At 40.1% G+C, this 13275-nt stretch overlaps 1 protein-coding gene and 1 non-coding gene across 2 annotated transcripts in view; both read left to right on the top strand.

Moving 5' to 3' along the window:
- The window catches only part of CA10 (carbonic anhydrase 10), a 432920-nt gene that overhangs the window by 31166 nt on the left and 388479 nt on the right, over nt 1-13275 (top strand). The gene's annotated exons all lie outside the window — the stretch shown is intronic.
- Nucleotides 4781-4887, top strand: LOC118760636 (U6 spliceosomal RNA). Its single transcript, XR_004996901.2, has one exon. It is a non-coding gene; the product is annotated as a U6 spliceosomal RNA (small nuclear RNA).

Here is a 13275-nt window from a genome sequence, read left to right as displayed (position 1 = left end):
GGTGGGTTTTCAATCACAATCTCTAGAAGAAAGGGTGCAAATTTGAACCTGAGAGAAATCTTTAAGCTGTGTAACAACGTTTAAGTAAGAACTTGCCTCATTCCACTTGTACTAATTCTGGGGGTTCTGACATTAAAAAAAAAAAAATGAGTAGCCATATTTTGGCAGCATGAATCAGAAAACAATATTTTAGCTCTTTCTCATGATACAAAAATTACCAGTGATTTAGAGCAGGAAAAAATAAAGATTAAGTAAGCAAGGTGCTATCCTCAGGCACAAACTGATGCCAAACAACCAGCCCAGAAATAAAGAGAACTGACATTTTAATGAGCAATTTTTAAACAGCTGTGTCATCTATGGGTTCTTACACAAATATGATTTTTTTTGTCTGTCTGGTTTTTGAGCTTTCTCTTGCTTTTCATTCTCTCCATGTTGTGCTAATGGCTGTTTTGATAGCCCTGATTGAGGTGTACATAAAAGGTTATTTGCTGTAGAATGAAAGGCAGTAAGAAGAGTATTTGTGGAAGACAAGCTGAATTGCTACTTCTAGCGCTAGAATAATAGCTGCTGCATTCTGAAAGATGCTCCAGAGGTTGCAGCAGCATGAGCAGGTCAAGGCTCCTAATGATCTGCCTCTTGCCTACAGGTTCCTGGAGGCCATTGGACAGGAGGGCAGCGCAGGTGTGCAGCAGCTGAGACAGGCCTGTTGAATAGGAAAAGGATCTTCTTTTGGAACCACTTGTGCTGTGTGTTCTGAACTGCCAGTTGCTGTAATTGGCCTTGTGCTTTCTTAACAGTGATTGGAAGCTGATGTTCAGCATTTTGCCTTGGTGTATTTTATAGATGGGGGAAGGGAGAGAGAGAGCGCCAAGAATGGTCCCCGATTATTTTCTCTATTTCATATGATTGCTGCAGATGTCTACTCAGAAGCTGTCATTCTCTTTTCTTTCTATTTGAGATCTAGTTCTAGTAAAAATCGTGAAATTGATTTATGGTTCCATGTTCCTAGATACTGTAGAGTGATTTATGGGGAGCTATTCAGTAAACTTTGTTCTGCACTACACATTAAAGCAGTGGATTTAGTTGTGTGCTAAGCAGTAGTATTTTATTTGTATTTCTTTTCAGCAATATCTCTTTTCACTTGGAACTTCCTGTTTTAATGCTGATGAGATAGTTTTGCAAATAATAGCAAAATCAAGCAATCCTGGATGTTGTCCTTGTCATCTCATTTTGTCAAACCAACTACCCAAGAGTTTTGTGGATGGATCCTTTGCAAATGCTTGGAAGGAACTCAGTGAATTTGCCATGATGTCTGCAGGAAAGAAGGTGATCCGGCCATTTGAGGCTACCAGTCTTAAGCAAAATTCTGATACTTGAGCATTTTAGATACAAAACCATAAAGGGCAAAGATGAGGAAGTCAGTGTTGGGAAATAGGATGTAAAGGGAGAAGCTGCCAATAGGAAATAGAAGGTATCCAGAGAATCATGCCACCACCCTTTGAACAGTCCTAACACCTGCAGATGTCATCTGCAGGAAGTCTTGGGAGAAAGCAGAGCACAGCATTATAGGATGGCTGGGATGCAGAAGTTTAGTCTAGCTTTTAGAATGACTGAAACATAGCAACACAAACATCAACAAAGGGTCCCCATTAAAGAGACACCAGGGGACTTTCAACCCAAAATCTGATAAGAAGAACAATAAGATTAGAATCCAGGTAAAATTTGGTCCTTATGGTAAAACCAAGTGTGGGGCAAAATAGCTACACAAAGCCAGAATACAAGACTATCAAATTAGTGGATTCTGATTTCATGTATATGCTTATTGTAGAGAAGGGCACAAAGCTACCTCGCTGTTTTGCATGTCAAGAGACTACACATGCAGTGTTAGGGTCTCACAGTTTATATTTATTGGGTGATTACTATGTACTGAGTTGAGTTGTAAGGAGCCCACACAAATTAGCTCACCTCACTTGTCTCTACTGGTCAGTTCCATACTATTCCTGCTGCCTCCATTAAAAGATGGGCAAACTTGTACTCAGTGGCTAGATAAACAACTTACACATGATCCTAGAGTTGAGAGTTGCATTTTGGTTTTGGAGCTATATCCTTCACCACTGTCTTACGGAGTTTATATAAGCAAATCACTGAATTACCAATGCTGCAGTAATCAAACAGTAGAAGTCTGGGTGTAGGCTTACGCTTGAATATCAAACATGTCTGGGGATATGCTCCTTTCCCCAAATCTCAGTGCCAAGATACTTGTGGTGAACTGGGGATATGATAAAGAAACTTCAGTCAGGGAACCAAACTAGCACGTGTTACAGTCTGGTCTTTCTAGAATATTTTAAAATTCACACTCTTTAACCCATCCATTCTAAGTTGAGGAGCATGGTGGGGCTGCTGTTGCCTGAATTTCATTACATTCTGGCAACTCTCGTTTCCTTTGGTGCTCTTCAGGACCCTACCTCATTCCCACGTGTGGTTATAGAGTATATCATGTTAAAACTTCACCAAACCCTGTATCCTGATTTTCCTTCGCATCTTGGGTCTAACTTACAGATTTCCTCTAAATGCATTCTATCTGCAGATGTTAGAACACAATTCCCAGTGATTGAACAACACATGTTATTAACAAGGGAAGTAGTTAACAAATGTTCATTTTAAGCTTAAACACCTTAAATTACTCGCTTGAAGTATAAATGTATATTTAACTTCAGTGGTTTTGTCTTCTTTCAGTAGAAGAGCCATTTTCTATTTTTCTTAACACTTTCACATGTCACATGGATCTTATTCTCCTCGGAATGTCTATGATGCTAACTCGCTGAAAGCATTTAGCAATTAATTACTTACTACATGGCAGTATCTTTCCCACTGTTGTCTTGTACTGTCCCTGAACTCATTAATTGCTATTTAACTTTTCATGGATTTGTCTTGTCTTCCCAAATGGATTAGTAATTCCATAAGATGGGACTCTTACATCATTGATTTTTCCAGAGCCTCTTTGGCAATGTCCTGAACATATGGGTGAGCGTGTGTATATGTGTGTAGTCAGAACTCTACATTTTTATTGTTGTTTTTGAATTCTTATAAAGAAAAGATGGTGTGAAGCAAGGAGAGAGAGAGAGAGACAGAGCCAGAGAGAGAGAGAGAGAGAGAGAGAGAGAGAGAGAATCCATATGAATTTCTCAAGCAGGTGAGTTAAAATTTCCAGTGATTTTACCCCCTATCTTATCTTCCTACCTTACAGAGCCTGGGCCCCTGTGCACCCTGGCTAGCTAATCTCTGTGAGCTAATAAGATTTCTTGGGAATTCAGGGTTGATGTTCTAAACCACAGCCCCTGGACTATACAACATTTTCAGAGCCTCTAATTGATTTTAAAGTTGCAAAAATATTATTAGATGGAAAAACAAATTTTCTTTTATTAGGATTGTAAGCTTATCATTGAATATTTCAGTAAGATATAGAGGAAGGGGATTAGAAACCTCTGCATCAGCTTTGGGCTGAACCATCTTTTAGGAATAACATGAGGGGATCCCATGAATGCTATAGAATACATAGACCATGATTCACAGTGAGTTATGGGAAAAAGACATCCCAGAATCATCTATGGGAAAGGCAGAAGATTATCAGTTTTCTATTGGCACAAGAGTCAATGGCATGTGTGAGGGAAAGGAAGAATTTTGATTCTACTGTTTATATTCATGATAACTAGTCATTGCTGAATCATAAGTGCACACTAGACACTGTTCTGAGCACTTTTAATCTGTGCCATCCTCTTGTCAATCATAAGTCCAGGTGACATCAGTGTCGCCATGATGATAGAACCAATACTGAAGAACTTTCTCAAGGAAACATAACTGAGAAGTAATGATCCTGCATTTAGTTCAAGAGGTCTGGCTCAAGAGTGTGCTCAGGAAATACTTTCTGTAAAGGGGCACGTAGCACTTTTGTACCAGGATAGCCTTTGCTTCACCTGTTGAACTGTTGTACCAAGAAGGCAGCCACAGATAATGGGTAATGATGGGCATGCTGCGTCCCAGTAATATTTTCTCTGCAAAATAAGCAGATGATCAGATTTGGCACATAGTCGGACGACCCTTACTCTATAGATCAACTGTGTTCCTTATTCATTTCCAAAATTATTAGGCTTCTCATTTACTGTGAATGTACATGACTTTGTGGATTACCCATTTCAAATAGTGATTTCTGTTTGCTTATTTTTCTTCCTGCCTCAAATAACTCACAACTGGTCAGAGCTAGCTAAAATACAACCTGGTAAGCAGCATGATAGAGTCACTTGTCTCACACACATGAATCTTCAAATTCAACAACAAATGGTCAGGCTTCCATTTCACTGACTTCATGATAATGATGATGGTATGTAAAATCTTTGTTCCGTCTTTGTTTGATACCTATTTGCTACTCACTATTAAATCTCTCTTCATGACCACTAAGACTTGTCCTCTAATTCAAGCTTGGTCCCTACCAAGAGCATGCCAGGTGAAAATACTGACCCTCGTCAAAGCCTGAACTTCCCTTAACTTTTGTACCAATAAGCTCATCATAGACTGAAAATGCACCTAATAAGTCTAACCTATAGAACACTCAAGTTTAACAGCACAGCAAAAAATAAGTATTAGTTATTGGTACTCATGATTCCGTGGGTGACTGGCAGCTGTGGCTCACTGTCATTCTCCAGGATCAGCAGTTCTCTAGTCAAGGAAGAGTTCGAATTCAAAGTATGACTTCTACTGAAGGAATATTGATTTCATAACATCTGTGCTTGCTTTAGCAGCAGCACATGTACTAAAATTGGAATGATACAAAGAAGATTAGCATGGCCTCTGTGCAGGGATGACATGCAAATTGTGATTTCATAACATCTTACAGCCAAAAATCATAACTCAACCATCATAAATTTAGAACCATTTCTACAAAAAAAGAATTGGTCCCTCAACTTGATTGGCTACCCTTTAATTTCCAGTCACTAGGACAAAACTCAGGTTTCTGAAAGTGTCTCGGTAACTCAAAAGATTTGGAGTCGGTAACATTAAATGTAAAGTTGATAGTTGAAGAATCAATGCAAATAGTTATCTTTTATGGAGTCCAGCATGAGAGCCTAATGGCTTAATTGTTGCCTTGCTTTCCCGGGATCCCAAATGGATGCTGGTTAGTATCCAAGTTGCTCCACTTCCCATCCAGCTCCCTGCTTTTGGACTGGAAAAGCAGCAGAGAATGGCCCAAAGCTTTGGGACCCTGTTCCCACTTGGGAGATCTGGAAGAAGCTCCTGACCTCAGACTGACTCAGCCCCAGCCATTGTGGCCACTTGGGCAGTGAACCAGCAGATGGAAGATCTTTTTCTATTTCTCTCCTTCTATCTGGAAATCTGCCTTTCAAATAAAAATGAATAAAAAAAATGAATAAATCTTTAAAAAAATAGTCCTTTATAAGACATCTTGCAATTTTAAGAAATGCTTTTCTGTGTTTCTTTTTTTTTAAGAATTTTTTTATTTTTATTACAAAGTCAGCTATACAGAGAGGAGGAGAGACACAGAGGAAGAGCTTCCATCCGATGATTCACTCCCCAAGTGACCGCAATGGCCGGTGCTGCGCCAATCCGAAGCCAGGAACCAGGAACCTCTTCCGGGTCTCCCACGCGGGTGCAGTGTCCCAAAGCTTTGGGCCGTCCTCGACTGCTTTCCCAGGCCACAAGCAGGGAGCCGGATGGGAAGTGGAGCTGCTGGGGTTAGAACCAGCGCCCATATGGGATCCCGGGGCGTTCAAGGAGAGGACTTTAGCCACTAGGCCACGCCGCCGGGCCCTTTTCTGTGTTTCCAATGATGACCATCCCAGCCATCCTCTCCCCTTGCTTGGGATTTGTCCAAACGCAATCTGATCTGTGTAGGTACCAAACCTGGACACATTACATATTCATGAATTTACTGATGGAGATGGAAACCCAAATATGACCTCCGGAGATCCAGAAGGCAATATCTCCACAATTTTTTAAATCTCTTTAAATATGAGTCCTTGCACATCAAGAAACAGAAAAAGTACATCACTTAAAAAGTGCGCATGTCACTTACATGCTTGGAAACACATCACAGTGAGTGGTGAAATGTTATTAATTCCTCTTGCCTTCAAAGAATAATTCATGCACTTATAAGTATAATCTGCATCACAATGAAATATTTGGATGTAAGCGTAGGTGTAATTAATACCAGAAAATCTCTGAAACAAGGAAAACAAGGAAATTAATAGTTAAGTCAGCTTCAGACATAATCAGTGTGCCAAGAAATTTAGGGATGCACTACAACCTTGTGTAGTCTTGGTAATTATGAGGGTCAGTGGAGGGAGGAAATGTGTATGCAAAAACCTTTAGATCTGTGGGTGAAGCCAGAGCTACTCACACTGGTTTGGCATAGCATTCATAACTGGGAGTCCTAAATTCAGTTCAATGTAACAACTGTTTACTGAGTCCTTATAAAACAGAAATTCAAATCTGGAGATAGGATAAAAAACATAACAGCGTATGGGTGTCTCTTCTCCTTTCTATGGTTGCAGTAGGTCTTGGCTATCAGCAGCTTACAGCTGATTTCTTCAGAGAATTTTCCTTGGCCAAACAGGAGCTACCTGACCATGGAAAATACGTCATTGTCTTCCCTTAAGGGATGGCATAAAGGCCTGGACTCACTCCAAGGTGGGGCCCTCTCTCTGATGCCATTGAAGTCAGGTAGAACTTAGCTACTAATCCAGCTTCTCCCCTTGCCCTATCTTGTTTCCCCCATTCCCTTCTTCCAGAGCCTTCTCTTTCAATTAAATCACAGACACCCAGACCTCCTCACCAGGTCTTGCCTCAAAGACCCCCAACCTAAAACAGAGTGCTAGCATTTAATGCATCTGTTCCCAGGGGGAAAGGCATTTCTAAGGAATTTACTGTGCCTTAGCTCACTGACTCCTTACAGTAACTCTTTCACTGTTGTAAATGAAGTCCAGGGAGACTGAGTACTCCAAGTTCTTCAGTTAGTGAACGAGCTTCCTGAGACAGGTGTGTCACTACAGAGGCCTAATTTTATCCTGCTGCCTTAACAGAGTGAGATATCTGACCCTACAAGCTCTCTATTCACAGCTGCTTACACTGGGATGGGCAGAGAAGGCAAATGAAAAACTCTGATCGGAAAGATACAAAGAAAGTTATGAGTATTCAGAGGACAGAGAGTTCACATCCAGTTGATAAGCATGACTGTGTCTACAGATGTTATCACATGCATACGCAGAGACTTTTTTTTAAGCCTCCGGTGTATTTTATGTTTTTATGTTTAGTATTTGCTGAGAAATCAAATGAATGAGATCAAGGGAGCATTACACATAGTAATATCATATAAGCACCTGAATGGCTTCCTTCTCTGTAACTGACTGATTCGAAGTCATGAAACACACCTCTGATGGTCTTATCCCCACGTTTTACATCACTAACCTAGGAGAGTAAAAGTACAAATGTAGAAACTCATGGATTTCGGACATAATTTGAAACCAGATATGATAGATTTTCAAGGACTTGTTCACGGGATTACATGTGGCCTGAGTTGAACTCCTTTCCCATTGTTTTCTAACCCCATGGAAACTGGCCCTCACGGAAAACAGACTGTGATTGCATTAATTTGCAATAGAGGTTGTTCTCCAACTAGAAAGCGAGCTGCAGATTTTTGTAGGATGCTTCCCCCAGAGTGCATTGTTCTGGATGATCTTCACCAAGTAGGACTCTTGCTCTGGAAACAATCAGTGCAGGATCAAATTCAAATACTTCTTTCAGCTTTGTTGTTTAGATTTTTATGCCAATAATTTGTGGTTTCTTTGATTTTTGCTCACTTTGGGAAATACATAGGTACATACACATGTAGCCCTAAAGCCCATAGAATGACTTGTATGTTTTCTCGTAAAATCTATTAGAGCCAGATTTTAAAGATCAGAAAATAGTACTTATGTCAGTGTGATTTGGTGTTTGCAGGAAAGGTATACAGTTTCCTCAGTGTTTTCTATGAAATGAGCCTACCCATGCTGTTGTCACCTGCTTTCCCATGCCATCTTTAGAGGAAAATAAAAGCATGCATTTGAAAGGCCCAGTAGACCAAATGACAGTTTATATACTAGAAAATATTATTTTCTTTTTATTCTTAATGTCTGAATTTTCACTAAGCCAAATCCTGGCTAAGTCAATCAGTTTTACCTTCATTTCTGTGGCATTTTCAGCTTTCCCTCCTGGTAGAAAAAGAAGTTCCTCTAGCTTTGCCTTGTTCTGACTTTATTAAATGCTTTCAACATTGGCTTCAAGGGTGGAGGACTCCACTGTGCTAATGTCTGAGGAACTGTCTTCTTTGAACTGTGGTCAGGGAGCAGGAAGTCAAGTGCAAACTGATTGTTGTAAAAGGTTGCTAATCACATGGCAGGGCTGCTTTGGGGAGGGAGTAGTCCAGTGTTTGAAAAAAATAGAAGTGCCTGCATGGGTCTGCATGCTGTTCTCACATGGTCATGAAGAGCCTTGCTTGATTTTCCTGAATTATAAAAGCCTGCAAGAAATCTGTCCTTGGGGTCTTGTATTGGAATTTTCGTGTGTTCTAGGCAATAAAAACATTTAGAGGTTATGCAAACTCCCTGTGGCAAAAAGCATCTCAGCTGCAAGTAAGAACAACTATCAATAAAAAAAAAATTGTTTGGGGGGGGTGTGGATTTTTGTAGGAAAAAAAAAAAAAGAACACCAAAAAGGCTTAATGGGAAATATCTTGCTGAAAATTTTTCACTATCACTTATATGTGCTTAGGCTTAGTAAGAAAAACCAGAAAATCAGCACTCATAGTACCCTGGGGATTCTACCCCCTCCTCTGTTTATAGCAAGAGGTGTATTTAGGGCACCTGACTACTGCCCCAGGGTGCCATTCCTATGTGGCAACAGCCTGAGAGACTGAAAGGGAGCCTCATCCCTGTTTCACTCCAACCCTCTTTTATTCACACACGGGAGGATGGGGTGTCCTGGCTCCTGGCCATGTTTTTCATAAATCACCAAATGTATGAAATTAGCTCTCCTTTCAGGGAACAGAATATTCAAAAATAAAGCAGGCAGGTTTGGATTTAGTATGAATGCTTCCATCGGCCATACTTAAAGCCATGCTTTAAAAAGCAGGGCTCAATTTAAAAACCTACTATTTGGTAAAAAAACAAAACAAAACAACAACAAAAAAACCAGCCTATATTTAAAGACCTAGTCAAAACCAGATTAAGTACTCCATTTTCTAGCCAGCAGAGGGCAATCAAGTTAGCACAATCTTTTGTGTGTATGTGCTGTTAGGCTCTCAATTAATGCACGGTTATGAATAAATAAAACAAAGAATCAAGATAACCTAAATGCTTTAAAAACAAACCCTTTAATCAATATCCACTAAATGGAGGAAACACATTTGCTTTATATACTGTAGTCATTCGCCAAGCAGCAGTACAGCGTAGCCTGTAACAGTTCATTAATGAAGTCCCAGATTTGGAAGCAGCTTGCTACTACATCACTTTCAGGGGTGTGTGGCTGTCAAACAGAAGACAGGCATGCGACTTGCCATGTGTTTTTGTAACATTTATAGAATTTCACATTAAGAATACAAAAAGCTATTCTGAGCCAAAATGAAAGGACTTCATACCAAATGTGATGGGACATAGCTCTTAATTCATTCCTCACACCACCCTCTTCCTCCCTATTCAAGTTTCAAGGACTCGGCAATAAATAAATCAGTAGTGGGGGATTCTACTTCCCTAGCCCACCACTTAAGCAGCATAAATCAGATCTGCTCTTGATCAGAATCACCAGCAGGTTTGCAGCATTTGGGAACAAAAAGAGTGGCCCCATGGTCTGAGATGTTTTCATAGTCTTGAGACATAGGGACAATGAGTGTCGAGTGCAGTTTATTCATTTTGCATTTGGAAAATATTCTTTAAACCCCCAGTGCATGGCAATCACTACACAGAAAGCTGGAGAAACAAGGGCAAGCCAGACATTGGGGTTCCTTTATATAGTCAAAATGGGTTCTTTTGTTGAAAAAGCAGTGTCTTAAAAGTAGTAGAGACTGTGGAGGTTTACTGAAACTCCACTAAGACCTTTCATTATAATAGCTGGCAATTACTGAGTGTTTACCATGTTCCAGACTTCTACTTGTTTTGTTACATGCAACATTCAGTGAATCTTCGTGTCCTATTTCTTTTATGCTATTTAAAATCCACTGATTCACAGGAGAATTATGTAAATAACCCAAGATACACACAAAAAGATCTGGATTGGAGTCTTTAACACATACACACTGAACATCAATGACTCAGGATGGGTCAAACCATGATTTTTTGATGTTGTAAAAGCCATATGCATCCCCTAAAATCAGTATTTTTAATTTGATTTCTGCTCTATTCCCAGGCTAGTGAAATGCAGTGTGGTGCTCCCATGTAATTTACAATCATGGACTGGGAGCTGTGTCTATACAATTACAAGGACAAACAAGCCGCACTCAACAGTGCACTGTGTTGCTAAGCTATGATGTGTACGTTAAGTGTACAGATATTAAATACATTTTTAACATCATGTATTCCATTTATGATGAGTTCCTCAAGTTATAATTTCATAATTAATTGAAGATACACATACAATGCTTGTTTGCAGCAAGGGCTCCATAATTGTTTTAACCTGCTAACAATAACAGCTATCATTTAAAGAGACCTGCTATTTACCAAAGTTTTGCTAAGAGGTTCCCATCTTATTTAATCTCCACAAATACTCTTATAGTTAATCCTGTTATCTTTTGTCAGTTTAGATATGAAAAACTGGTTATTGCTTACCCTAATAATGATGTAGCAACTGCAAGACTAAGGATTTGAACCTGGGTATGATGGCAGGGCTGGGGAGATTAATACGAAACCAGTGGATTTCATTTTTAGTAAATAAGTATCACCTGGGAGCTTCATTGCAGATTGCTTGACCCTACGCTAATGACTTCATCTTAATCACCTGAAAAGGGTGTTGAAATTACCCATTGGCTCCACCCCGAACCAAGTGAGCCCATGCACAGGGAAGCCGCATGCACAGCCAGGATGGTGAATTATTTTCAGAAGTTTGGGTTAGGGCTCCAAGACCTGTGGTTTTTTTTTATTGTTGTTGTTGTTTTGTTCGTTTTTACAAAGAGTTCAGTGAGAAAAATTGCATGAACTACTGCAAGCAAGGCAATTGCTGCGGTCAGTGCAGTAAATGAGGAATTTGGCTGCGAAACGAAGCCTCTGAACGTCCAGGGTTAGAGCAAGACACCCAGTGCACCCGAAGTGAGGACTCAGTGTCCTGAGGACTGTGGCAGCGAGAGGCACTTCACTGTTCTTCTGAGCCCTCTTTTGAGGTTCCCAGAAGACGGGAGGAGGACGGAGGTATGCTGGTAAAAGTCTCCTTATAATGATTATTTTGCCATTGTTAGAGGGGAAAAACGATTTAAAAATACGGTATGGAACATGGACTCTGCCTGCCTTTGGAAGTAAAACTAAAGAAGGAACAAACATAGTGGAAAGGGAGGGTGGGGAGAGAGGTTAAAATCTTTAACGGAGATTCGGAGAAAAAGTTCATTGCCACGTATGACCTTTGAAATTCCTATGTAGAGAGATCTTTGAAAAGGTTTTGGAAAGCACATAGGAAAAAAAAAACTGCATGATTTGTAGGTTTATTTGGGTGTTTTTTTATTGTTAGTGTTTTTGTTGTTGTTTGTTTTTGGTTTTTGATTTTTTTTTTTTTTGGTACTTCCTAGGGTGTACATTAGTAGGAAACTAAAGTTCAGAATCGGGGTAAATACAAAACCCAGTACGGAGCCTTATGTTCTGAACCAGATTCCACCTGCTAAGTCACATATTCACCCCATCCTTTATTTGTTAACTACATACATATATAATATAATTTTTGACCTATAAGATTTATTTTCATTTGAAAGGTATATTTTAGAGACAGAGAAGTCTTCCATGCACTAGTTCACTATCCAAAAATGGCTGAAACAGCCACAGCTGAGCTGATTTGAAGCTGGAAGCCAGGAGCTTGTTAAGCCAACATTTTATTTCATCTTAGCGCATGGATAGCACGCAGCTTAGTTAAATATTGTTAGGAAAGAGATTCAGAAGAGAAAGACAAAGTAAAATTCACAGCCAGATCAGATTTATGATCACAGAGAAAATAAATCCATGGAGAGTGGCTGACAGTGCATGAGGCCCAGTCTCTCAGCAGGCTGGCCTTTTTAATAGTTAGGGGTCCTGGGGGTGTTCCCAGGGGTAGTGGAATACCAAGAAAATTGGAGTGGGCACAGATTGGCCACACTTTTGTGGGTATTTCAATCTTGGTAGATCTTGCTCCTCAGGGGAAAGGACATGTGGTCTCTCGTGGGGGCAGGTTAGATTGGTCTTCTGGAACGTAGTGGAAAGGAGTGCTTGGTGGAAGGCTCTTTGTTCACTGTTCTAAGGGCATAAGGCCCAAACTTATGTTGTTACTTCCTTCAAGTATGATCAACCAAAACCATGTAACTTGAAATGACGAAACAGAGTTGATCCCAGATCAACTGTCACTCCATCAGCTGGCTTGATGTGGTGCCCACACCGGTTGGAAATCACGTCATTGAAATAATGATGTAATTACTAGTGCTGCAAGGAAGAAGCTGGCGTTGTAGGAGTGTTTCAAATAGTCCATGAAAATTGAGCTGAAGAGGTAACTTTGTTTTCATGCGCACAATCTTTTGAAATCCATGCAGACAAGGTTTCAAAAGTTACAGAAAATGTATATTATGGGGGGAAAAAAGCTATGCATAGGTCTCTGAATTTTTGCCAGCAAAAGAAACTTCTCTTTTCATTCCATTTTTTTTTTTCATGAACTTTAAGTCCCCTTATATGTGGAGGAAATGTGACAGTCTTGAAAGAAATGTGAGGAGCTGTATTCCTAATTGTATGGAATTCACTCACCAAGCAGTAGGTCCCTGAATGATAGTTGAAAAATGTCAAACTTAAAACCATTGTCACTGAAGCAAGTAGCACTGGACTACCTAAAGCATGATGCATCCTTCCATTTATTTACCAGTAGGGAGGATAGTAAGAGGGTCCACCTGCTGGGGCACAAACCATTGAGTCCCTCTGTGTAGAGCTGGTCTCCCAATGGAAGAACTAGCTTCTGTAGAAGAGGTGCAGATGAGATTAGATGATACGCAGCGTATGGCAACTGAACTCATCAGCA

This window comes from Ochotona princeps, chromosome 17 (assembly GCF_030435755.1).
Source record: "Ochotona princeps isolate mOchPri1 chromosome 17, mOchPri1.hap1, whole genome shotgun sequence".
In the NCBI taxonomy this organism is placed as follows: Eukaryota; Metazoa; Chordata; class Mammalia; order Lagomorpha; family Ochotonidae; genus Ochotona; species Ochotona princeps.
Note: the sequence above shows the minus strand (reverse complement) of the source record. Positions and strands in the feature narration are given on the sequence as shown.